This window comes from Bubalus kerabau, chromosome 7 (assembly GCF_029407905.1).
Source record: "Bubalus kerabau isolate K-KA32 ecotype Philippines breed swamp buffalo chromosome 7, PCC_UOA_SB_1v2, whole genome shotgun sequence".
NCBI classification, from domain to species: Eukaryota; Metazoa; Chordata; class Mammalia; order Artiodactyla; family Bovidae; genus Bubalus; species Bubalus kerabau.
In genome coordinates, this window is record NC_073630.1 from 18933393 (window position 1) to 18958857 (window position 25465).

At 39.2% G+C, this 25465-nt stretch overlaps 1 long non-coding RNA gene across 4 annotated transcripts in view; it reads left to right on the forward strand.

Moving 5' to 3' along the window:
- The window catches only part of LOC129657496 (uncharacterized), a 402704-nt gene that overhangs the window by 185228 nt on the left and 192011 nt on the right, over positions 1-25465 (forward strand). Inside the window, exon 3 of one of the 4 annotated variants that reach the window (XR_008716767.1) lies at positions 15414-16253. The exons of the other annotated variants lie outside the window; for them this stretch is intronic. This is a non-coding gene — a long non-coding RNA (uncharacterized LOC129657496). Of the gene's footprint in view, positions 1-15413; positions 16254-25465 lie in introns of those variants that run through there. 4 annotated transcript variants of the gene reach the window in all.

The following is a 25465-nucleotide window of genomic DNA, read 5'->3' on the forward strand; positions in this document are numbered from 1 at the left end:
CTATTAACAGGGCCTTGTCCAGTAGAAGCATGAAATCCTCACCTGACCTGGGTATGAGCATTCCTATTTCCTTGGGACAAATTGGTCACAAAATGCCTCTCAGAGCTTGATTACAATTAAGAACAAAAGGAAAGAGATTGTAAAATAAAGAATGTTGTCCACCATCCAGTTCTAAAATAATCAAGTTGTTAACCAGTGCAGTTATTAACCTACAAAGGAATTCAGACTGAAGATCAGGATGAGGCAATTTATACTCTGGGAAAATAGACAGAACAAGCCTTCAGATAGGTATTTTCATAAGAAAATTTATTATGAACCTGAACTCTTGCATCTTCCCATACTTGGAAAAGCTCTGAAAGCACTCACCAAGGTGTCCATTCCATGTGAGTGGCTGTTTTTCAGTCACTAAGCTTGGTCCAACTCTCTGCAACCCCATGGACTGCAGCACATCAGGCTTTCCTGTGCTTCACTAACTCCCAAGGTCTGCTCAAATTCATGTCCATTGAGTTAGTGATGCTATCTGACTATCTCATCCTCTGTTGCCCCCTTCTCCTCCTGCCCTCAATCTTCCCCAGCATCTTTTTCCGATGAGTTGGTTCTTCACATCAGATGACCAAAGGATTGGAGCTTCAGCTTCAGCATCAGTCCTTCCAATGAATATTCAGGGTTGATTTCCTTTAGAATTGACTGGTTTGACCTTGTTGCTGTCCAAGGGACTCTCAAGAGCCTTCTCCAGCACCATAATGCAAAAGCGTTGATTCTTTAGCTCTCAGCTTTCTTTATGGTCCAGCTCTCACATCCACAATGACTACTGGAAAAACCATAGCTTTGGCTATATAGACCTATGTTGGCAGAGTGATGTCTCTGCTTTTAAATATACTGTCTAGGTTCATCATAGCTTTTCTTTCAAGGAGCAGGCATCTTTTAATTTTGTGGCTACAGTCACTGTCTGCAGTGAAATTGGAGCCCAAGGAAATAAAGTTTGCCACTGCTTCCACATTTTCCCCATCTTTTTACCATGAAGTGATGAGACTGCATGCCATGTTAATGTTGAGTTTTAAGCCAGATTTTTCACTCTCCTCTTTCACCTTCATCAAGAGACACTTTAGTTCCTTATCACTTTCTACCATTAGGGTGGTGTCATCTGCAAATCTGATGTTGTTGATATTTCTCCTGTGAATCTGGATTCCAGCTTGTGATTCATTCAGCATGACATTTCTCAAAATGTACTCTGCATATAAGTTAAATAAGAAAGAAAGAAAGATATTGAAGTCGCTCAGTCATGTCCAACACTTTGCGAACCCCTGGACTGTAGCCTACCAGGATCCTCTGTCCATGGAATTTTCCAGGCAAGAGTACTAGAGTGGGTTGCCATTTCCTTCTCCAGGGGGTCTTCCCGACCCAGGGATCGAACCCGTGTCTCCGGCATTGCAGGTAGACGCTTTACCATCTGAGCCACCAGGGAAGCTCTAAGTTAAATAAGTTAAATTAGCAGGCTGACAATATACAGCCTTCATGTATTCCTTTCCTAATTTTGAAACAGTCTGCTGTTCCATGTAGCAGTGACTTGCTCAAATAAAAAGTTGTTTCTTTCTTAGATCGATTATTGATAAACTTTTGGTCAACCATTTAAAATCACTTTATATTGATAGCTGCAATTCTAATCCAACACCACAGAGTCCATCTCGATTTTGTCTTTACATATCTGTATTGTCTTTTTCCAAAACAGGAAAATCACTCTCACTTTGCATGCAGTTCAGTTGCTAAGTCATGTCTGACTCTTTGTGACCACGTGGACTATAGCACACCAAGCTTCCCTGTCCTTCACTATCTCCTAGAGTTTTTTCCAAATGCATGTCTATTGAGTCAGTGACACCATCCAACCATCTCATCCTCTGCTTCTCCAGCCTTCTCCTCCAGCCTTCAATCTTTCCCAGGATCAGGGTCTTTTCCAATGGGTTAGTTCTTCACATCAGGTAGCCAAAGTATTGCAGCTTCAGCTTCAGGATCAGTCCTTCCAACAAATATTCAGGACTGATTACCTTTAGGATAGACTGGTTGGATCTCCTTGCAGTCCAAGGGACTCTCAAGAGTCTTTTCCAACACCACAGTTCAAAAGCATCAATTCTTCTGCGCTCAGCTTTCTTTATAGTCCAACTCTCAGATCCATACATGACTACTAGAAAAACCATAGCTTTGACTAGAAGGACTGTTATTAGCAAAGTAATGTCTCTCTGCTTTTTAAAAAAAAAACAGAGACACATTTCATTATCAGCTATATATTTATTTGTTTGCTCACCCCTACTATATAAGTAAAGTAGTTCTGAAATCCTAAACTATATTCCTATGAGAATCAAATCTGTTAACTAGATTATAGTATTTGTAAACTGTTCTTTTTGTTATTAGCCTTATAAAATCTAGTCAAAGTAATTTACTGTATTATTTTCCTAGGGCTGCCATAACAAAGTGTCAAAGCTGAATAGCTTAAAACAACAGAAATGTATTGTCTCACAGTTTAGGGGGCTATATACCTGAAGTCAAGGTAACTGAGGGGCCATATTCTCTCTGATAGCTTTAGAGAGATAATCCTTGCCTGCCTATTTTAGCTTATAGTGTTTGCCAGCAATTCTTCCTATTCTTTGACTAGTGGATACATCATTTTGTTCAGTATGGTCGTCTTCTCTGTGTGGCTTCAAATTGTCTTCCCTCTGTGTGCATCTGTCTCTATGTCCAAATTTCCCTTTTTGATGAGGGCACCAATCATTAGGTTAGGCTCCACTCTGGTACCCTCATTTTTGCTTGATTGGAGCTGTAAAACTCCTATTTCCTAATAATGATCACATTCACAGGTACTGGAGGTTAGCACTTCAACATATCTTTTTTAGAGGCCACAATTCAACTTCTTAGTATGGCAATTTTCAGATCAGATCAGATCAGTCGCTCAGTCTTGTCCAATGATCTTCACGACCCAGATAATCACGATGGTGTGATCACTCACCTAGAGCCAGACATCCTGAAATGTGAAGTCAAGTGGGCCTTAGAAAGCATCACTACGGACAAAGCTAGTGGAGGTGATAGAATTCCAGTTGAGCTATTCCAAATCCTGAAAGATGATGCTATGAAAGTGCTGCACTCAATATGCCAGCAAATTTGGAAAACTCAGCAGTGGCCACAGGACTGGAAAAGGTCAGTTTTCATTCCAATCCCAAAGAAAGGCAATGTCAAAGAATGCTCAAACTACCGCACAATCGCACTCATCTCACACGCTAGTAAAGTAATGCTCAAAATTCTCCAAGCCAGGCTTTAGCAATATGTGAACCGTGAACTTCCTGATGTTCAAACTGGTTTTAGAAAAGGCAGAGGAACCAGAGATCAAATTGCCAACATCCGCTGGATCATAGAAATGCAAGAGAGTTCCAGAAAAACATCTAATTCTGCTTTATTGACTATGCCAAAGCCTTTGACTGTGTGGATCACAATAAACTGTGGAAAATTCTTCAAGAGATGGGAATACCAGACCACCTGATCTGCCTCTTGAGAAATCTGTATGCAGGTCAGGAAGCAACAGTTAGAACTGGACATGGAACAACAGACTGGTTCCAAATAGGAAAAGGAGGGTGTCAAGGCTGTATATTGTCACCCTGTTTATTTAACTTATATGCAGAGTGCATCATGAGAAATGCTGGACTGGAAGAAATACAAACTGGAATCAAGATTGCCAGGAGAAATATCAATAACCTCAGATATGCAGATGACACCACCCTTATGGCAGAAAGTGAAGAGGAACTCAAAAGCCTCTTGATGAAAGTGAAAGTGGAGAGTGAAAAAGTTGACTTAAAACTCAACATTCAGAAAACGACGATCATGGCATCTAGTCCTATCACTTCATGGGAAATAGATGGGGAAACAGTGGAAACAGTGTCAGACTTTATTTTTCTGGGCTCCAAAATCACTACAGATGGTGACTGCAGCATTGAAATTAAAAGACGCTTACTCCTTGGAAGGAAAGTTATGACCAACCCAGATAGCATGTTCAAAAGCAGAGACATTACTCTGCCAACAAAGGTTCATCTAGTCAAGGCTATGGTTTTTCCTGTGGTCATGTATGGATGTGAGAGTTGGACTGTGAAGAAGGCTGAGTGCCGAAGAATTGATGCTTTTGAGCTGTGGTGTTGGAGAAGACTCTTGAGAGTCCCTTGGACTGCAAGGAGATCCAACCTGTCCATTCTGAAGGAGATCAGCCCTGGGATTTCTTTGGAAGGAATGATGCTAAAGCTGAAACTCCAGTACTTTGGCCACCTCATGTGAAGAGTTGACTCATTGGAAAAGACTCTGATGCTGGGAGGGATTGGGGGCAGGAGGAGAAGGGGACGACAGAGGATGAGATGGCTGGATGGCATCACTGACTCGATGGATGTGAGTCTGAGTGAACTCCAGGAGTTGGTGCTGGACAGGGAGGCCTGGCGTCCTGCGATTCATGGGGTGGCAATATTATTCATGTATTATACAGTTAGATTCATTTGTTACAGTTTACATTCTATTTTGGATTCTATGAAAAAGTGTTAGTTGCTCAGTCGCGTCCGACTCTTTGTGACCCCATGGACTGTAGCTCACCAGACTCTTTTGTCCATGGGATTCCCCAGGCAAGAATACTGGAATCTCTCGCCATTCCCTTCTCCTGGGAATCTTCCAGACACAAGAATTGAATTGGGTCTCCTGCATTACAGGCAGATTCTTTACCATCTGAGCCACCAGGGAACACCAAGGAAACCCATTTTTTTTGTTGTTTTTTTTGTTTGTTTGTTTGTTTTTTGGATTCTACCTATATCCAAGTGATATTTTAAATTTTCATATATTAACACAATAGACATTCTTCTTTATGATGTACATTTGTGTGCATTATGACAAATGCATAAAGGCATACATCCACTCCCACAGTGCAGGCAGATTCTTTACTGACTGAGTTATGAGGGAAGCCCATTTTCCAAAGAAAGCACTTATGAATTCATGCTAAAAAAGACCTGATTCTGTCTGTACCCACGTAGTTCCTGGAGTCTGGCAGAGATGAATGTGTAAGGGTCACAGACACAATATATAGCACTTACTTTATTCCCAAATTTTCAGAATGATAATCCCACTCTCAACGGTGCCAGGTATGCTCCCATAGCAGAGACTTTCAGCATAATTCTCTGTAGACAGTGAACATTTTTATAAGTTAACTCATCCCCCCCACAAAGTCCAGATGTTGAAGTCCTAACACCCAATACCTCCAAGTGTGACCTTATTTGGAGACAGGATCTTTAGAGAAGTAGTCAAGTTTAAATGAAGTCATTAAGTTGTGCCCTAATCCACTGTGACTGACCTTATAAAGGCAGGATATTTGGATACAGAGATGTGCACACAGAAAGACAATGTGAAGGCTCAGGGAGAATACCCATGAAGATAAAGGCAGAGATTGGGAAGATATATCTACACAAGAAGGGACAGTGATGACTATCAGTAAACCACCTGAAGTTAGGAGAGATCCTTCCTCAACAGCTTTCAGAAAGAACAGACCCTGCACACCCCAATTTTGAACTTCTAACCTCCAGAAGTATGAGACTGTAGTTCAATTGTTAAAGCCACTTTATGTATGATATTTTTCATGACAAAGCAAATGCAGCATCTGCAAGTGACTAGCATCATAGTGGTTATTCATCATGCTAGTGCTCAGCAACACTCTCAAGTGAACCCCAAAATTAGATAAACATATGTAGTATTTTCAGGTAAATAGAGGAACACAGTAGTATAATAAGTGTCATGGTGAAAGTTTCATAGCAATTTTGAGGAGCAGAATTCCAAACTGGGTTCTAGTTTCCCAGAGAATAGGAATCTTAGACCAAGGGAACTGGGATATGTGGAAGGGACCTTAGCACAGGATTCGTAATACAGGAATTCAGCTGTTCATCCAGTTGATAAGAAGGACCCTTGGCCATGAAGAATGAATAATTTTTGGTATTGGAATTAAGGTCAACTAAGTCGTTCATCATTTATTGAGTATCCATCATTTGTTTGAGCATTTTGCTAGGTTCAGAGGGCACAAAAATAAATGACTCCTGGTTTTCCCATTCAAGACCTAACAGTATATTTGGAAGGAAGTCATAAAAATATCTGTCATCTGATTATGAAGTAAAAACAATTGGAAATAAGATAATTACAGATAGAGTGAGAATTGAGATGCAGCAGGAAACCATATATGGGCCCTCTTTCTATTGTCAACATGAATTTGTGCTGAGTATTTGAATACTTTCTGGAGGTCATTATATCTTTTTTTGGATAGAGCACCTTTGCTGTTTGAGCTAAGTTGTTGTCATTAGAATGAAATAAAGTCTGAAATGAGTAGTTCATTACAATATTCCTTCTCCAAATTTGTTATGTGCCTGACACCTAAGGCACACGTGTTGTTGGTGGGTGACTTATTTTTTCCTATCCTCTAGCAGCATTTTTATTGTAAATGCAAGCATTATTTATGCAGATCAAGTTGAAATTATAATACCATTGCTTCATTAGTGTCCTTTCTTAAGAATTCTACAAAAATTGATACATTCCACAGCTGAACTTAAAAAGAAAACTCTTCCTATGGAAGCCACCAGTAAGTACAGATTGGCTGCATTTAACTCATAAGTATATAGAAGTATTTGTCATGTTATATTATGGCTGGTTGTTTCTCATTATTTTTAAATGTACTACAAGGTGAAAATAACAGTAGGTTAGTTGCTTAGGAATGTCTGACTCTTTGCAGCCCATGAACTATGACAGGCTCCTCTGTCCATGGAATTCTCCAGGCAAGAATACTGGAATGGGTAGTCATTCCCTTTTCTAAGGGATCTTCCCCATCAAGGGAATGAGTATGTGTCTCCCATGTTGCAGGCAGATTTTTACCATCTGAGTCACCAGGGAAGCTGCAGTACGTGATGAGGGGAAGCAACTTACTTTTACATTTATAAATATGGTGTTTCTTTGAGAGCCCAATCAATATACTGCTTTGCATGGAGGACCCACATGATGAAGTGCATCCTTCTGTGTTGGGCAAACTAATATAACCATCCAGTGTTTTCTGAGGAACGGTTGCAGCTTAGAGGGGACAGAGTCAATGAAAAGATCTTTTAACTGTTTCTTAAACTTGCCCCAAATTCACTAGATTATAGACTCATCTTGACACTTTTCAAAAGTACCTGATGCCATGTATGCTTTCCCTTTGGGGGATTCTGCATGTATTTTGCTTCTCAGAATCTTCCTGACATGGGGTTCAATTATCTTGGTTCTATTTAATAAGTTATCATTTTCCAACTTCCATATGTATTCTGAAATTTCTATTTAGCTTTTGAATTTATGACCAGCAGATAAAAAATCATGCTTTCTATTATTTTTGTGGGGCTTGAGGAGGAAGTGAAAGCTGATGCATGAGTTCAAGCTACCATGTTTAACTGGAAGGCTACCTTTTCTCCCCTCTAAACAGATGGTTGAAGCTTTTCCAAATCCTTTATCACAGGAAGCAAAAATTACAGTGGAAAGAGCTTAGGAATCAGAGATAAATATGGGCCTAAGTTATGACTTCATGTGATTCCAGCTTTAAAGTGGATGACAAATATGAAAAGAGGAAGCCAAATGCAGGGAAACAATTTCAGAATTGAAAGTTTTCAGTTATTGCAGTAACTCATGTAAGACAAATTGAGGACTCTGGTAAGTGTTGTAAGAGTGAGTTCAAGAGAAATAAAAAAGAAAATTCAGAAATACATAGGAGGTAAAATATTTGTAGAAGAGTTATTGAACAGGGATATAGGGAGTCAAGTGTGGCTTCATTGTTTCTGCTTTAGGAAATTGGGAGGATGGTAATGTCATCCTCTGGAAGAGGAAACAGAAAGAAGAGATATTTTAGGGAAGCTTCTGAGTTCAGTTGAGTCTGTTTTCTTCCTGTATTGAATACTAAGTTATCCGTATTTACAGATGTCTCTGTACTTGAATAGGGAAAACTGGAGAGAGTGATATTCTAAAGATAAGTGTTTGAGAGCTTTTAGTATGTAGATCAACATTTGAAGCCATGAGTGTAGATTTATTACCCAGAAAGATAAGAAGTTGAGAAGAAAGGTAAGGAGAGAATTTCAGGGTCTACTGTCATTCAAAGTACAGAGTTGTACTCAAAGTACAGAGCTGTCTCTCTTCTTTGTGTCCAGCTTCCATACTGAGCAACTTGGATTAGCCTGTGAAGAATAATTGATTTGTCCATAAGCATCACTGAGGAGAGCAAAGTTTTCACTTTTAGCAAGGATCCTGCATAGAATGATGCTCAAATTTCTTCAGTTCAGTTCAGTTCAGTCACTCAGTGGTTTCCAACTCCTCGCAACCCCATTAATCGCAGCACACCAGGCCTCCCTGTCCATCACCAACTCCTGGAGTTGACTCAGACTCACGTCCATCGAGTCAGTGATGCCATCCAGCCATCTCATCCTCTGTCGTCCCCTTCTCCTCCTGCCCTCAATCCCTCCCAGCATCAGAGTCTTTTCCAATGAGTCAACTCTTCACATGAGGTGGCCAAAGTACTGGAGTTTCAGCTTTAGCATCATTCCTTCCAAAGAAATCCCAGGGCTGATCTCCTTCAGAATGGACTGGTTGGATCTCCCTGCAGTCCAAGGGCCTCTCAAGAGTCTTCTCCAACACCACAGTTCAAAAGCATCAATTCTTCGGCACTCAGCTTTCTTCACAGTCCAACTCTCACATCCATACATAACCACTGGAAAAACCATAACCTTGACTAGACGGACCTTTGTTGGCAAAGTAATATCTCTGCTTTTCAATATACTATCTAGGTTGGTCATAACCTTTCTTCCAAGGAGTAAGCGACTTTTAATTTCATGGCTGCAATCACCATCTGCAGTGATTTTGGAGCCCCCCCAAAATAAAGTCTGACACTGTTTCCACTGTTTCCCCATCTATTTCCCATGAAGTGGTGGGACCAGATGCCATGATCTTCGTTTTCTGAATGTTGAGCTTTAAACCAACTTTTTCACTCTCCACTTTCACTTTCATCAAGAGGCTTTTGAGTTCCTCTTCACTTTCTGCCATAAGGGTGGTGTCATCTGCATATCTGAGGTTATTGATAGTTCTCCCAGCAATCTTGATTCCAGCTTGTGCTTCTTCCAGCCCAGCGTTTCTCATGATGTTCTCTGCATATAAGTTAAATTAGCAGGGTGACAATATATAGCGTTGACGTACTCCTTTTCCTATTTGGAACCAGTCTGTTGTTCTATGTCCAGTTCTAACTGTTGCTTCCTGACCTGCATATAGGTTTCTCAAAAGGCAGGTCAGGTGGTCTGGTATTCCCATCTCTTGAAGAATTTTCCACAGTTTGTTATGATCCACACAGTCAAAGGCTTTGGCATAGTCAATAAAGCAGAAATAGATGTTTTGCTGGAACTCTCTTGCTTTTTCCATGATCCAGCGGATGTTGACAATTTGATCTCTGGTTCCTCTGCCTCTTCTAAAACCAGCTTGAACATATGGAAGTTCACAGTTCACGTATTGCTGAAGCCTGGGTTGGAGAATTTTGAGCATTACTTTACTAGCGTGTGAGACGAGTGCAATTGTGTGGTAGTTCGAGCATTCTTTGGCATTGCCTTTCTTTGGGATTGGAATGAAAACTGACCTTTTCCAGTCCTCTAGCTGGTTCTGAGTTTTCCAAATTTGCTGGCATATTGAGTGCAGCACTTTCACAGCATCATCTTTCAGGATTTGAAATAGCTCAATCGGAATTCCATCACCTCCACTAGCTTTGTTTGTAGTGATGCTTTCTAAGGCCCACTTGACTTCACATTTCAGGATGTCTGGCTCTAGGTGAGTGATCACACCATTGTGATTATCTGGGTTGTGAAGATCTTTTTTATACAGTTCTTCTGTGTATTCCTGCCACCTCTTCTTAATATCTTCTGCTTCTGTTAGGTCCATACCCTTTCTGTCCTTTATTGAGCTCATCTTTGTGTGAGATGTTCCCTTGGTATCTCTAATTTTCTTGAAGAGATCTCTAGTCTTTCCCATTCTATTGTTTTCCTCTATTTCTTTGCATTGATCGCTGAAGAAGGCTTTCTTATCTCTTCTTGCTATTCTTTGGAACTCTGCATTCAGATGCTTGCATATTTCCCTTTCTCCTTTGCTTTTCACTTCTCTCATTTTCACAGCTATTTGTAAGGCCTCCCCAGACAGCCATTTTGCTTTTTTTGCATTTCTTTTCCATGGGGATGGTCTTGATCCCTGTTTCCTGTACAATGTCACAAACCTCCATCCATAGTTCATCAGGCACTCTGTCTATCAGATCTAGTCCCTTAAATCGATTTCTCACTTCCACTGTATAATCATAAGGGATTTGATTTAAGTCATACCCGAATGGTCTAGTGGTTTTCCCTACTTTCTTCAATTTCAGTCTGAATTTGGCAATAAGGAGTTCATGATCTGAGCCACAGTCAGTTCCTGGTCTTGTTTTTGTTGACTGTATAGAGCTTCTCCATCTTTGGCTGCAAAGAATATAATCAATCTGATTTTGGTGTTGATAATCTGGTGATGTCCATGTGTAGAGTCTTCTCTTGTGTTGTTGGAAGAGGATGTTTGCTATGACCAGTGCATTTCCTTGGCAAAACTCTATCAGTCTTTGCCCTGCTTCATTCCGTATTCCAAGGCCAAATTTGCCTGTTACTCCAGGTGTTTCTTGACTTCCTACTTTTGCATTCCAGTCCCCTATAATGAAAAGGACATCTTTTTTGGGTGTTAGTTTTAAGAGGTCTTGTAGGTCTTCATAGAACCATTCAACTGCAGCTTCTTCAGCATTACTGGTTGGGGCATAGACTTGGATTACTGTGATATTGAATGATTTGCCTTGGATATGAACAGAGATCATTCTGTCGTTTTTGAGACTGCATCCAAGTACTGCATTTCGGACTCTTTGTTGACCATGATGTCTACTCCATTTCTTCTAAGGGATTCCTTTCTGCAGTAGTAGATATAATGGTCATCTGAGTTAAATTCACCCATTCCAGTCCATTTTAGTTCGCTGATTCCTAGAATGTCGATATTCACTCTTGTCATCTCTTGTGTGACCACTTCCAATTTCCCTTGATTCATGGACCGGACATTCCATGTTCCTATACCATATTGCTCTTTATGGCATTGGACCTTGCTTCTGTCACCAGTCACATCTACAACTGGGTATTGTTTTTGCTTCAAATTTCTTACTTCAGATTAAAAAAACTAAAGTAGCAACATTTAACATGTTAAAGTTCCCACTAACCTATTTTCACATTTTCTCAACATATAACTGTTGCAAGAAAAATGTTCATTGCAAAAAAATTAGAGAAAAGCAGAAAAATTGTAAGAAAATAAACTATAATTTATAATCCCATAACCTAGAGTGAAAGCTTTTAATCCTTTGCTGTATTTCCTTTGGGCTTTCATATCTTAGATTGATACACTAAATAAAATTGTGTTATATTCTACAGGCAGTATTATACCCTTACTTTATCACTTAACATTACATATTGTAGATTTTCTCAGAATTATCTTTAATACTTTTTTAGAAGAAACTATGCAATGGATTTAATAACTATTCTGATGTAACTGGGGAAAAAAGCACTTTTGGATTGGAGCCCTAGTTTTCCATAATTTGTCGCATTCTTGAAATTTAAGCTACTTGGATAACATTTACACATTTACAACATTTTATCTTGGCCAATGTTTATCTCACCTCATGTTTTCACTTTTAAAAGTAAGAAGATTCTCATTTGTCTGCATTGTTTATAAGGCACCCACTGAATTCTAACAAATATACTGACTAAAAGTTATAGTCATGAATAATAGAGCTACGGACTAACAGCTGCTTTTGACTAGCATTCTTATAATTCTTTATAAACTCTGGTACTGATCCTTGCACACATTTGAGAGTTCATTGCTACCTTTGAGAGGTACATTAACTCTTTCAAGTCCCAGGGGCACCATTTAGTAAATGACTTCTTTAGTGCTCTAAATGTACCTTAGTGCTCTAAGAAAGAGACACATTAATCTTGAGAACATCCCTTGAGTACATAGGTCAGGAAATGGAATTTTCTTGATTTTCTCAGCTCAAAGCATTATAAAGTTTACATAATTCCACAAACAATTCTCACTGGATTCTATTTACCTAAATTTGTAAATATCACCTAAATTGAAGACCTAAAAAGAATTATTTACACAAAATACTTTTTATGTTTAATTCCTAGAATAACTAGAAAAAGAATCCCTAATTCATAAATCTAATTGCATTACCAGAATCATTCCAAGTGACTTACTACAGAAACAACTTCCTTAAGTAATTCAAGGAAATGATGATATAAAATGATATGAAAACTTGAAGGCAACCATCAGCTTTATACAGTTGGAATTTGTTGATTACTGGACAAAAGAATACTCAGTGACATAACCCAAAAGGAAAAATAAAATTGCTTAGTTTCACAAGTTCAGTTTATATGATATAAGGCAATTTCATATGCCAAAGTGAAATTTAAGGTAATGAGAAATTTACAGTCTGCTATATTTAAAAGCCCATTCTGAAGGAGATCAGCCCTGGGATTTCTTTGCAAGGAATGATGCTAAAGCTGAAACTCCAGTACTTTGGCCACCTCATGCGAAGTGTTGACTCATTGGAAAAGACTCTGATGCTGGGAGGGATTGGGGGCAGGAGGAGAAGGGGACGACAGAGGATGAGATGGCTGGATGGCATCACTGACTCGATGGACGTGAGTCTGAGTGAACTCCGGGAGTTGGTGATGGACAGGGAGGCCTGGTGTGCTGCGATTCATGGGGTCGCAAAGAGTTGGACACGACTGAGTGAATGATTTGATCTGATCTGATCTGATATTTAAAACTGTGAGTTGTTTTCCTTTAAATTTTCCTGTTACCAAATTTGTCACAGTGCAAAGATATTATATCTCTTAGATTTAGGTTACTACTTTTTAATTCTTATTTTGACTTTGAACATGTACATAATAGGAAAAAATTCAAGAAGTCTTATGCTTTTTCTTATCAATATTGTTTACTTTTAAAGTTAGTCACATTCTGTTTGAGGGAGTTTAACATTCCCAAATATTGCAATTCTAGGAGGAATGAAAACACAGGTCTTTAACAAATGCCTTCTTTGGAATGAGAAAGTATATACAAAATTTTAGCCTAATTACAGGTGTATAAGTAAGGCTCAGGAGAATCTCAGGGACTGGTGGGTTGCCGTCTATGGGGTCGCACAGAGTCGGACACGACTGAAGCATCTTAGCAGCAGCAGCAATGTTAGCTAAAGTTTTTGAAAGTTAAAAAAAATGGAATGTATTTCAGTTGCTTGACTCTAAAGATTTCTGAAAATATTTATAGTTATGCATAAGTTTAATTTTTTTTCTGAATTTAAGAGAACTCATGAAGCCCATTAGGCTCTCTCAGTAGTATGCCTTAAGAGAAAGAAAATGCAAAGAAGAGTAGTGCTAAGCCCTGAAAATCCAACCTTGCTGTGAGGATTGCTCCTGAAGAAGGGATGGGGAAGTGGTCTTCAGGTTCTATTGCAATGTGCAAAGAAGCAGATAAAATTCAAGCTAACCCAGGGTCAGTGCCCAGAGTCTGATGGGAGAGAAATTGCATAGACATTGAAGAAGTCTCTGGATAATTCCAGGGATTCACAAAGATGAGGCAGCAGGGAGGTTATAGACTATCTGACCATTCTGAAGAACCACTGCTCTCGATAAGAATTTAGAGGATCAGATCCAGGGCCTGGTAACCAGGAATAGTTAGTAGTTAGCATCTCAAGGGAAAAAAAAAAAAAAAATTAGGCAGGAGAATTCTTCATTTCTTTTGCTGAAAACTTAGAATGCAATGAAGATATTGATGCCCATTCAGAGAAACCAGTAAAATGTATTATGTGAAGTAAGATTTCACTCAGTGGGCACAGAAATTCCAGAAGATGAAGATTATAAAACTAGTTCCAGTGCCAATGGGTATGCAATTAGTATGGCTCCTGCTCATCTGCAGATATCAGTGCCTTAGTTACATGAATTGAGACTTCAAAAAATCAGCCTAGGGAGTATTTTACTTAGATGATTGTGTCCAAAACTCTCTTCCTTGATATAGTATTCTTAATACTACCTTGTAACAATAAATGTACTATATGGTAGCTTTTCTAAATATATTATTTTAATTCTTATGATAACCACACTATACTATGATTATCCCCATTACCCAGGAAAAAATCTGAGTTTCAGAAACATGTAGACATCAGTATCTCATTGAATAGGGGTAACTCATCAGTGTGTCTAGCTTCAAAGGGTTTCTACCACACTGTTTTTTTATAGCAAGGTTTTGTAATAATTAGGAAGTTGATGTTGTGCAAACTGTAAAGGAGTTTTATTAGCTTATTTGCTTGAAATAACCAGAGATAATGCAGACCTGGCTCATTATAGGATTGATCGCTTCTGTTCTGTGGGTCAGCCCCTTGCTTCAACCAGCCCCCTCCGCTGCAGTAGGGCCACATGTCACATCTGAGTACCACACCATCAGGGGGGAAAATCCTCCAACCAGAGAGTAACTGTTGTGCACTTCATTCTGGTTGAACCAACTTAGCGCAAGTTCCCTGGACAGTCAGTGAGGTGGGGATGTGTGATTTACACTAAGTGGTAGAGTTCCTTTTCTGTTGTCAGTGATGTGATCAACTCACTGGAACTAAATGACTGCTTCCTGGTGGCAAAGAAAAGGAATGGATGCTTTGCAGAGATAGAAGGGGAACCAGTAATTTCCACTACCATTTTTAGTAAGCATGGAGTGAATATATAGAAAAAAAGTTATATTTTTAAACCTTTCTGTCAGGTAAGTATTTTTATTCTAGTAAGTGCTTTTTACATTTAAGTAGCTAATTATATCCCTATTATTTATGAAGCATTCATGTGCCATAAATAAATGAATAAATGCATAAATTAGCATAATGGCAATGGCTAAAAGATTGCAGTTTTATTTCATAAAATTTGAGAGAGGCAAATATTCTAAATTACTATATTGAAAAAATAACAAGTGTTGAAAACACTATAGATATAGGAAGAGTGGTGATGTATACCTGAAAAAGCAGTTTGAAGATAACTGGATAAGCTAAAAATAAATGAACATTGTTTTCATGAGTTAGTGGAATGAGCTTTGTGGTTAGTGTCCTGGTTACTGATCTTACAAAGGGATGATCACCTTAATATAGACATCCCTGATGATGCTAAATAGGGATAGAGCCGCTCACAGCAGGCAGCACTAATAAATAAGCAATAAAATAAATTTGAAGGCATAAGAAGAAAGAACAAAATGTTATTATGGATCCTTTCTCCATTCTCAAAATACAGGTAACATTCCTAGGGAAGTACAAGGAAACCATGAAGCAGTCACATGTGAACAGCAAATAGAGTAATATGACAGCGAAATACTGTTCAACACAAGAAGAGAATGGGCTGAAATGAACGATTTCCCTTGGCCTAATGCTACCTGACACAACAGAAGCGCAAGCTCCCTGAAGAGCCACCATTTCTCCTTGTCTTTTAAAACTTGCTGTATCTTAATATAGTTCCAGGCACAAATAGGCTGATCTCAATAAATATGTGTGGGACTTATCAAGAGTGTAGTGATAAGCACTAGTGAGAGCAATATTAAAAACAGCCACCATTCTCAGAGATTCCTTAGTGATTAGGATGTTTATCCTTAAGGTGCTCATTGCATTTAAATGTTCTCTCTCCTCATCCTAAAGGAGTTCTCCTGCCTCGCCATCAGCATATCTTTTGTTACTTCATAAATAAGATAGCGCTGCCATTGGGGAAAGTGCCGAGCCACTTCCTCATCCGGTTCCCACCTACACATAACAATACTCATGTTTCCTGCTCCTGAAGGTCACACTGCCACTTGTACACTTTGCCCTATCTTGGGTTGCTTCAACAATGTTCTCTAGCCTTTTCCAGATATTTTGGCTACATTTCTCTTTTGCCCTTCATTTATAGAAATACACTGTTTCTTTCCTTCCATATTTATTTTTTTTTTAATGAGCAGCTGTACTTTTTCTGAACATTCACATCCTTCAAGTTGAGACTCTGTCTCCTTTCTTCTCTTAGTGACCATAATAATCACTTTTAATTATTTAAAATGTACTGCCCGCACTTGCTTTCCTAATTTCCCCAGTTCCTCACCACCTAAGTCAATTGCAATTTGACTTCCATTTCCACAATTATAATAAAATTAGTCTCAGAGACATTACAAGAGATCCTTATTTCCAAATCCCATTGGACTATTTCCAAACTCTTTGATATGTCTAAAGCTTTTCTTTGTATTGTCAACCACCAAATCATTTTCTTTAATGTTCTTTTATTCTCTTGCTTTTCCTTTTCCTTTAGATTTGTGTGCACACAGAGAGATTAAGGCTTCTCTTCATTTATGATGTTTCATAGTAAGACCAGCTTACTTTCAGCATTTGTGCTAGCCAAGCTGTGTGTGTGTGTGTGTGTGAAAGTTGCTCAGCCATGTCTGACTCTGCAACCCCATGAACTGTAGCCTGCCAGGCCCTTCTGTCCATGGAATTCTCCAGGCAAGAATACTGGAGTGAGTAGTCTTTCCCTATTCCAGTGGATATTCCTAACCCAGGGATCAAACCCAGGTTTCCCACATTAAGGCATATTCTTTACCTTCTGAGCCACCAGAGAAGCCCCAGAATACTGGAGTGGGTACCCTATCCCTGGTCCAGGGGATCTTCCTGACCCAGGAATCTAACTGGGGTCTCCTGCTTTGCAGGCAAATTCCTTACCAGCTGAGCAACCTGGAGGCTGTACTGTCAACAGCCTGAAACTCTTGATAAACTGCCCTTGGTAATAACTTCTTTTCTGATGGATATTTCATTTTCTAAAAATTCCTTCAATATAAATTTTACAAAAATTCTTCTCATATAGTGCTACATGCCTTGCTGCTGCTGCTAAGTCACTTCAGTCACATCCAGCTCTGTGCGACCCCATAGACAGCAGCCCTTCAGGCTCCACCAGCCCTGGGATTCTCCAGGCAAGAACACTGGAATGGGTTGCCATTTCCTTCTCCAATGCATGTAAGTGAAAAGTGAAAGTGAAGTCGCTCAGTCGTATCCAACTCTTAGCGACCCCATGGACTGCAGCCCACCAGACTCCTCCGCCCATGGGATTTTCCAGGCAAGAGTACTGGAGTGGGGTGCCATTGCCTTCTCCACTCTTTCTTCTTAATTGAAGACTTTTTCAGGCCTCATGGATCATTGCAATGAGTTTTTATTTTTTTAATATATATTTATTTGGCTGAGTTGGGTCTTAGTTGCATCACACAGGATTTTTCTTTCTCGCACATGGACTGTCTAAGTTGTGGCACACAGGCTTCAGTAGTTGCAGCACTCAGACTTTTAGCTGCTCTGTGGCATGTGAGATCTTAGTTGCCTGTTCAGTTAGTTCAGTTCAGTCACTCGTTCATGTCCAACTCTTTGCAACCACATGAACCGCAGCACGCCAGGCCTCCCTGTCCATCACCAACTCCTGGAGTTTACCCAAATCCATGTCCATCGAGTCGGTGATGCCATCCAACCATCTCTTCCTCTGTCGTCCCCTTCTTCTCCTGCCCTCAATCTTTCCCAGCATCAGGATCTTTTCAAATGAGTCAGCTCTTTGCATCAGGTGGCCAAAGTACTGAAGTTTCAGCTTCAACATCAGTCCTTCCAATGATCTTTAGGATAGATTGGTTGGATCTCCTCGCAGTCCAAGGGACTATCAAGAGTCTTCTCCAACAGCACAGTTCAAAAGCATCAATTCTTCAGTGCTCAGCTTTCTTTATAGTTCAACTCTCACACCCATACATGATTACTGGAAAAACAATAGCTTTGACTAGACAGACTTTTGTTGTTAAAGTCATGTCTCAGCTTTTTAATATGCTGTCTAGGTTGAACAAGGAACAAGCATCTTTTAATTTCATGGCTACAGTCACCATCTGTAGTGATTTTGGAGCCCAAGAAAATAGTCTGTCAGTGTTTCCACTGTTTCCCCTTCTTTTTGCCATGAAGTGATGGGAACTGATGTCATGATCTTAGTTTTCTGAATGTTGAGTTTTAAGCCAGCTCTTTCACTCTCCTCTTTCACTTTCATCAAGAGGCTCTTTAGTTCTCTGCTTTCAGCCATAAGGGTTGTGTCATTGGCATACCTGAGGTTATTGACATTTCTCCCAGAAATCTTGATTCCACCTTGTGCTTCCTCCAGCCCAGCATTTCTCATGATGTACTCTGCATAGAAGATAAATAAGCAGAGTGACAATATACAGCCTTGATGTACTCCTTTTCCTATTTGGAACCAGTCTGTTGTTCCATGTCCCATTCTAACTGTTGCTTCCTGACCTGCATACAGATTTCTCAAGGTGCAGGTCAGGTGGTCACATATTCCCATTTCTTTCAAAATTTTTCACAATTTGTTGCGATCCACATATTCAAATTGGAGAAGGAAATGGCAACCCACTCCAGTGTGCTTGCCTGGAGAATCCCAGGGACAGGAGCCTGGTGGGCCACCATCTATGGGGTCGCACAGAGTCGAACACAACTGACGTGACTTAGCAGCAGCATAGTCAAAGGCTTTGGTATAGTCAATAAAGCAGAAGAAGATATTTTTCTGGAACTCTCTTGCTTTTTTGATGATCCAGCAGATGTTGCCAATTTGATCTCTGCCTCCTCCACCTTTTCTAAAACCAACATGAACATCTGGAAGTTCACAGTTCATGTATTACTGAAGCCTGGCTTGGAGATTTTGAGTATTACTTTACTAGCGTGTGAGATGAGTGTAATTGTGCGGTAGATTGAGCATTCTTTGGCTTTGCCTTTCTTTTGGATTGGAATGAAAACTGACCTTTTCCAGTCCTGTGGCCACTGCTGAGTTTTCCAAATTTGCTGGCATATTGAGTGCAGCACTTTCATAGCATCATCTTTTAGGATTTGAAATAGCTCAACTGAAATTCTATCACCTCCACTAGCTTTGTTTGTAGTGATGCTTCTTAAGGCCCACTTGATTTCACATTCCAGAAGGTCTGGCTCTGGATGAGTGATCACACCATTGTGATTATCTGAGTCGTGAAGATCTTTTTTGTATCGTTCTACTGTGTATTCTTGCCACCTCTTCTTAATCTGTTAGGTCTATGCCATTTCTGTCCTTTATTAAGCCCATCTTTGTATGAAATGTTCCCTTGGTATCTCTAATTTTCTTGAAGAGACCTCTAGTCTTTCCCATTCTATTGTTTTCTTTGCACTGATCACTGAGGAAAGCTTTCTTATCTCTCCTTGCTATTCTTTGGAACTCTGCATTCAAATGGGTGTATCTTGCCTTTTCTCCTTTGCTTTTCACTTCCCTTCTTTTCACAGCTATTTGTAAGGCCTGCTCAGATAGCCGTTTTGGTTTTTTGCATTTCTTTTTCTTGGGGATGGTCTTGTTCCCTGTCTCCTATACAATGTCACCAACCTCTGTCCATAGTTCATCAGGCACTCTATTAGATCTAGTCCCTTAAATCTGTTTCTCACTTCCACTGTATAATCATAAGGGATTTGATTTAGATCATGGCTGCATAGTCTAGTGGTTTTCCCTACTTTCTTCAATTTACATCTGAATTTGGCAATAAGGAGTTCATGATCTGTGGCACAGTCAGCCCTCAGTCTTGTTTTTGCTGAGTGTATAGAGCTTCTCCCTCTTTGGCTGCAAAGAATATAATCAGTCTGATTTCCGTGTTGGCCATCTGGTGATATCCATATATAGAGTCTTCTCTTGTGTTATTGGAAGAGGGTGTTTGCTATGACCACTGCGTTCTCTTGGCAAAGCTCTTGGCCTTTGCCCTGCTTCATTCTGTATTCCAAGGCCAAATTTGCCTGTTACTCCAGGTGTTTCTTAACTTCCTACTTTCACATTCCAGTCCCCTATAATGAAAAGGACATCCTTTTTGGGTGTTCTAAAAGGTCTTGACCAGGTAACAAATCCATGTCTCTTGCATTGCAAGGTGGATTCTTCCTTGGATCACTAAGGAAGTCCCTGCAATGACTTCTTATCTTCCTGGCACCCAATCCTCCAGTATATCTTCTGCAGTATTGTTTGATTGGATGCCAAAAAATAACTCCAATATTACAGAATTTTTATTTGACCCCTACTGCATAGAGTAATGATCTGCACATGGAGGTGTCCCTAAAGTGGACACAAAACAATGTACATGGCTTTAGGATCAGAACATCAGATGTGTTCTTCCATGAATAGAGCTACCCTGAGACATTTGTCTGTTAAATGGAAGTATGTAAGAATTCTCCTCTCAAAACATGTGGTCCAAATGTACAGTACTCATAATGCATTCTTATTTTATATAATCTCCAAGTTTTTACTGCAAATATATGTTGCAAAAAGTACAGCATTTAAATTGCAATCTGTTGTGTACTTTCTGCTATACTGCTCTGAATAAATATCTGAAACGCCTTGAGTGCTGAATGCCAGAGATGATTGAAATCCCTCTGAGCCATAAATTTAAAATGTGTTCTCTGTGATGGTGAAGATTTCACATTATGCAAAAGATATAATTGGATACTCTATCCTGAAAGAAAGACAGGATAAATATTACAGAATTCCCTATACCTAATCCTTCTCCTTTTAAAAGTAGAAATAAACTGCATCAGAGTATATTAAAGTAGAAAATAAAATATAAAATGATACAAGTCAACATCTATTTTGTTTTCTTTCTGATTCAAGTAGCCCCTAATTTAAACATACAGACTAGCAGATGAATTTTTGTTGTTGTTATTGTTAAATCCAGTCTAGCATCTCACTAAATGAATAAGAATTTCAGGCTGTTCAGTGAGGAATTACATCCTTTTAAAATTTCAGAGTCTGCCAAACCTTGGGGACTCTGACCTTCTGCTACCTCTACCAAATCGAGGCAGAGTCATTTGTTGGTAGAGTTTTCCAAGCAGAGTATGCCAGAGGTGAGTAGACATTGCAATGCTCCTTAAAACCTCTAATTTTAGGGGCATTGAGTAAGCAAACAGTTTCTCAAACATTTCCCAAGCAAACTAGAGATATACAAATATTTTAAGAATTTAACTTAGTCTTTAAAGATTTTTAATGGGGAGGAGGAAGCATATTTTATAAAGATAAGTCATTTTTAACCTAGGAATTATAACTTAATAGGTAGTCTAATCATCAAGAATTGATTAGATCTGATTTAATTGCTACATGTAATCACCTATAAGTAGAGTCCTAAAAAACATGTCTTGCCTAAGAGGAAATAAATCAGATGGAAGCATCAGCTCATCCTAGTCACTGGTACAGCAGCCGGCAAGAGTTAATACATGCTAGGATGAGCATGTAGGTATAAACTGGTAATGGGGAGGCAGGCAAATGAAAGAGCAAGGGCCGCAACATGAAGACTTTTTTTTAACCTCATAATTTTGCCTAGAATCAGCTCAATTGCCAGGTAAATAAAACTAAAGCTCTGTGGTGGTGCTGGTGGTGGTGGTGGGTTGTTTTGTTTTGTTTTGTTTTTCTGGGTCAGAAATAATGTTTAAAATCATCCATTTCTAGAAATACTGCCAGTCAAATAGAAAAATGACTGACATGTTTGTTCCATGGGCAGATGGTTTGGATGTTGATTTTTGTTAGTGTATGAGCTGTTTGGCTTGGGTGTCTACATACTGCTTTTTGTAGGTGACTAAAAATCTCTGCACCTGCCTAATCTCATATTTAACATTCAACAGTTGGTGGTGCTGGCAGGGATATCATTCTGAGATAAAAATCTCTACTACTCATGTCATTTTGGGTGGACTAGTATCAAAAAGCACGCAAATGGCAACCTGGATTAATTCAAACTTAAATTCAGGATTCTGACTTTGGTTTTTGAGCCTGCTAAGACACTTAATCTAATACTCAGTACTTAGCTTCATAAAGACATCACAGTAACATGAATATATCATCAGATTAAGCACATAAGAAGCAACTGGCATTTACCATATTTTGATTATTATAATAACCTGCAAATGCAGAACCACTGTCCCTAAAATTTGGGGAGCTTTTCTCTCATCATATTAATCTTTGTAACACAATGAGCTTTTCTGTATATTTTAGTTTCTAAATCAGATCATAATTGGGCTATAAATTTTGTTAAGATCATGTATTTAGAGGTCTGATTTCAAAGAAACAAGCAAAAATGCCTTGTAAAAATATCATATTGGTTACAGCATGTCTCCATGGATATGATAGAGTATTGATTAAAATGTGATAGCCAATTTTTTAATTAAAGAAGGAATAAAAAGTCACCAATTAAAGGTCAATATGATTTTAATTCAAACTTACACTGTATACTTTTAAATGTGTAATACTTACTCAGAAACTATAACATCTCTTTATGCTTTTTATTTTTTTGTCTTACCAGAGAACACTATTTATTTTAATTGCGGCACATATTTCAGCTTTTAATAACTGCTGTGTTCTGGGTACTGTTCTGAAGGCTAGAGATGTAACAGTGAAAAAGAAAATGGTCTGTTTTGGTAAAATTTAGTCTAAACATGAAGTTTAAAAAACATGTATAGTTTCTGAATTAAAATTTTCTCAAGGGATATGCCCAGCAGTGGGATTGCTGGAGCATATGGTAGTTCTCTTTTTAGTTTTTTTAAAGGAACCTCAGTACTGTTCTCCATGGTGGCTCTAATAATTTAGAAACTCACTGGTAGAGAACAGACACGTGGGCACAGGACGGGATGGGCCAGGCGGAGGGTGGCTGGGGGTGGGGGAGATGTACTGGGAGATGGGGACTGACGGAGGTGCATTGCCATGTGTGAAGCAGCTAGTGGGAGCCAGCTGTGTGGTGCCAGGGGCTCAGCTCGGGGCCATGTGGTGACCTGGATAGGATGGGTTGGTGGGGAGCTCCAAGAGGGAGGGGATAAATGTATACATATGGCTGATCCACTTCAGTCTACAGCAGAAACTAATACAACATTGTAAAGCAACTATACCCCAATTAAAACAAGCAAAGCCTGTATGCTTTTGGACATGTATGCATGGACAGAGGCCATGCTTTACCACAGCTGATTCTATAATGTTAGCTCTATTGCCACACTAAACATACTGAACTCCATTTTTTTTAAGAATTTTATTTTTAAAATGTATTTTTTTAATTATTGGCTATGAATGAAATTTATGATTCTAAAATTCCACATTAATCCACTACTTAATTACTGTCAAAGTAGAGGTGTTAATCAGCCCCACTAAAAACAACCTTATTATTTTTGTTAGGTAAAAAGGCAACACTTATTTGACTTTAGACTCAAAATGTAGACTAATTTTGACTCATCTATTTACCTCTATATATGATTTGCCATCAATTTATTTTTCAGGACATGCTCTGAAATTACAAAGCTCAAGGTTAAATGGTCTGTAGAGGCTTAGCTGCATTTCATAATTGCTCTGAGTATTTAAATACACAAAGTTATACATTTTTTTCAGGCTGAAATTATTGTGGTCAGATTCAAAGGGCCTTTTTATCTATAAGTTAAAGCAGACTCCAAAGTGCCTCCTGAGGAAATTTGGGACCAACCCTTCCCAACAGGCATTTTCTAAGTAGAAATGGGGTATCATTATCCCAGCTCCTTCAAAGGCCCCTCCTCTTTCCTTAGAAATGCTGGTCTACTCCCAGGCCACAAAACAATAAAGTGTGCAACCCTGATCTTCCTCAATAACACAAAGCACTTGCATTCCAAGCATTTGTTAGGGAATCCAACTACAAATTACTGCTGCTCAGTAGCCATCAAAACTTTAGTTAAGAGAATAATATCTGGAAAAATTTCTGAAGTGTAATTGAATCCACATAAAGGCATCATTAAAATCAACCCACGGGTTAGGGCTGAAAAACAGAGAAATGCACACCCAGACAAATATTTCTAGTCAATTATGCTTTCCCCTTGGCATTGTGCCGTGGTCCTGCGCTGCAGGACTCAGTAATAAACAGTTCCATAAAACTACTTGGATGTAGTTACTGCAACAATTTCTTGAGGATGCTGTTCACTGTGTCACAGTGTCCCTTTTTATGAGGACTCAAAGGAGAAGTTTGTCTCTGGATTCAGTGCTAGGAATAACTGTGCTGCTTCTAGACAACAGGTGAGCTCCTTTTTACTGGCACTGGGCAACATGATTCCTCTAATGCCCTCTTTCCTTTGACTGCTTCAGAACTCAAGAGTCAGGTGTGTGGCTGGTTGCAAGCAAGTTTAGATGCCTTTATGGCATTCTTGAATTGATCTCATATTTTTTTCTTTTGCTTTCCTTCTCCCCCACTGCCATTTGCTTTTTACTTCAATTTATCTAAATATATGAAAGCTGCCATAAATCCTTTTCTGGAAAAGATGTGATAAATAAGGAGGATGAATAACACGAGATAATAAATAGCATGTATTTTTCATTTTCTCATGTGAGTCCCCTACTTGACTCATTGACTGAGAGACTCTGAGCTTTGGCACCAGGGCAGTTGTTGTAAATAGACTGGGAAAACAAACAAACAAAAAACCCTCATTCACAGCTTCTAATTGTGAAAGGATCTGTCAGATAAAATAATAATAATTGAGGCTGTGAAATGAACATAGAGAATTTTTTTTCTAGTTATCACTAAAGAATTCTCAGAGTTAAGAGAGGCAAAAGAGAAAAGAAAAAAAAAAAAACTAGAGTAAGAGGTAGTGTAGGGGCCAGCTTGCACATCTCCTGATATGTCTGAAGAGCCAGTAGTCAGTAGCCTCACAAAAGTGAGGAAGAGGGCTTTATAGAGAAATAAGAGTAACCACTGACCCTTGAGTACTTGCAGCCCTCAGAAAGGTATAGATAGTAGCCAGTTCTTCAGCAACCAGGCCCAGAAATACATGGCTGGTGATTCAGAGGCTGCACACTGAGGGACAATGTTGTGGCTGGGATGATTGCGACAGAACCAGCAGAGCAAAGGGCAGAGGTGTCAACATCAAGAACTACACCGGGCATTCTCTATCAGGAGGGGGAGACCAGTGCGGCCCTCAGGTGAGAGTGAGGCAGGATTGCTCCTCTCCAGCTACCCTGCTGGTAGCAGTTAGGGCCCCTGGAGCTCAGTAATAGAAGCAGGATGAGAAACAAGAAGGGGACTCTGAAAATGGTGAACTCAAATGAGACTAGGCTAAACTGAAAATGAATGAATTTTGTGCTGGCAAAGGATGACTTATAAAGAACCTAGGTTAATTTGTCCTTTAAAAGGTTGGTACCTCAAGTATAAAGAAATTATAAAGGGTAATATTTGAAAGATACATTTTTGCATGTCATGACCAAAATATGAGTCTATTAAGTAAATAAATAATACTTATATATGCTATATATGTAACATTGTAATCTAGACT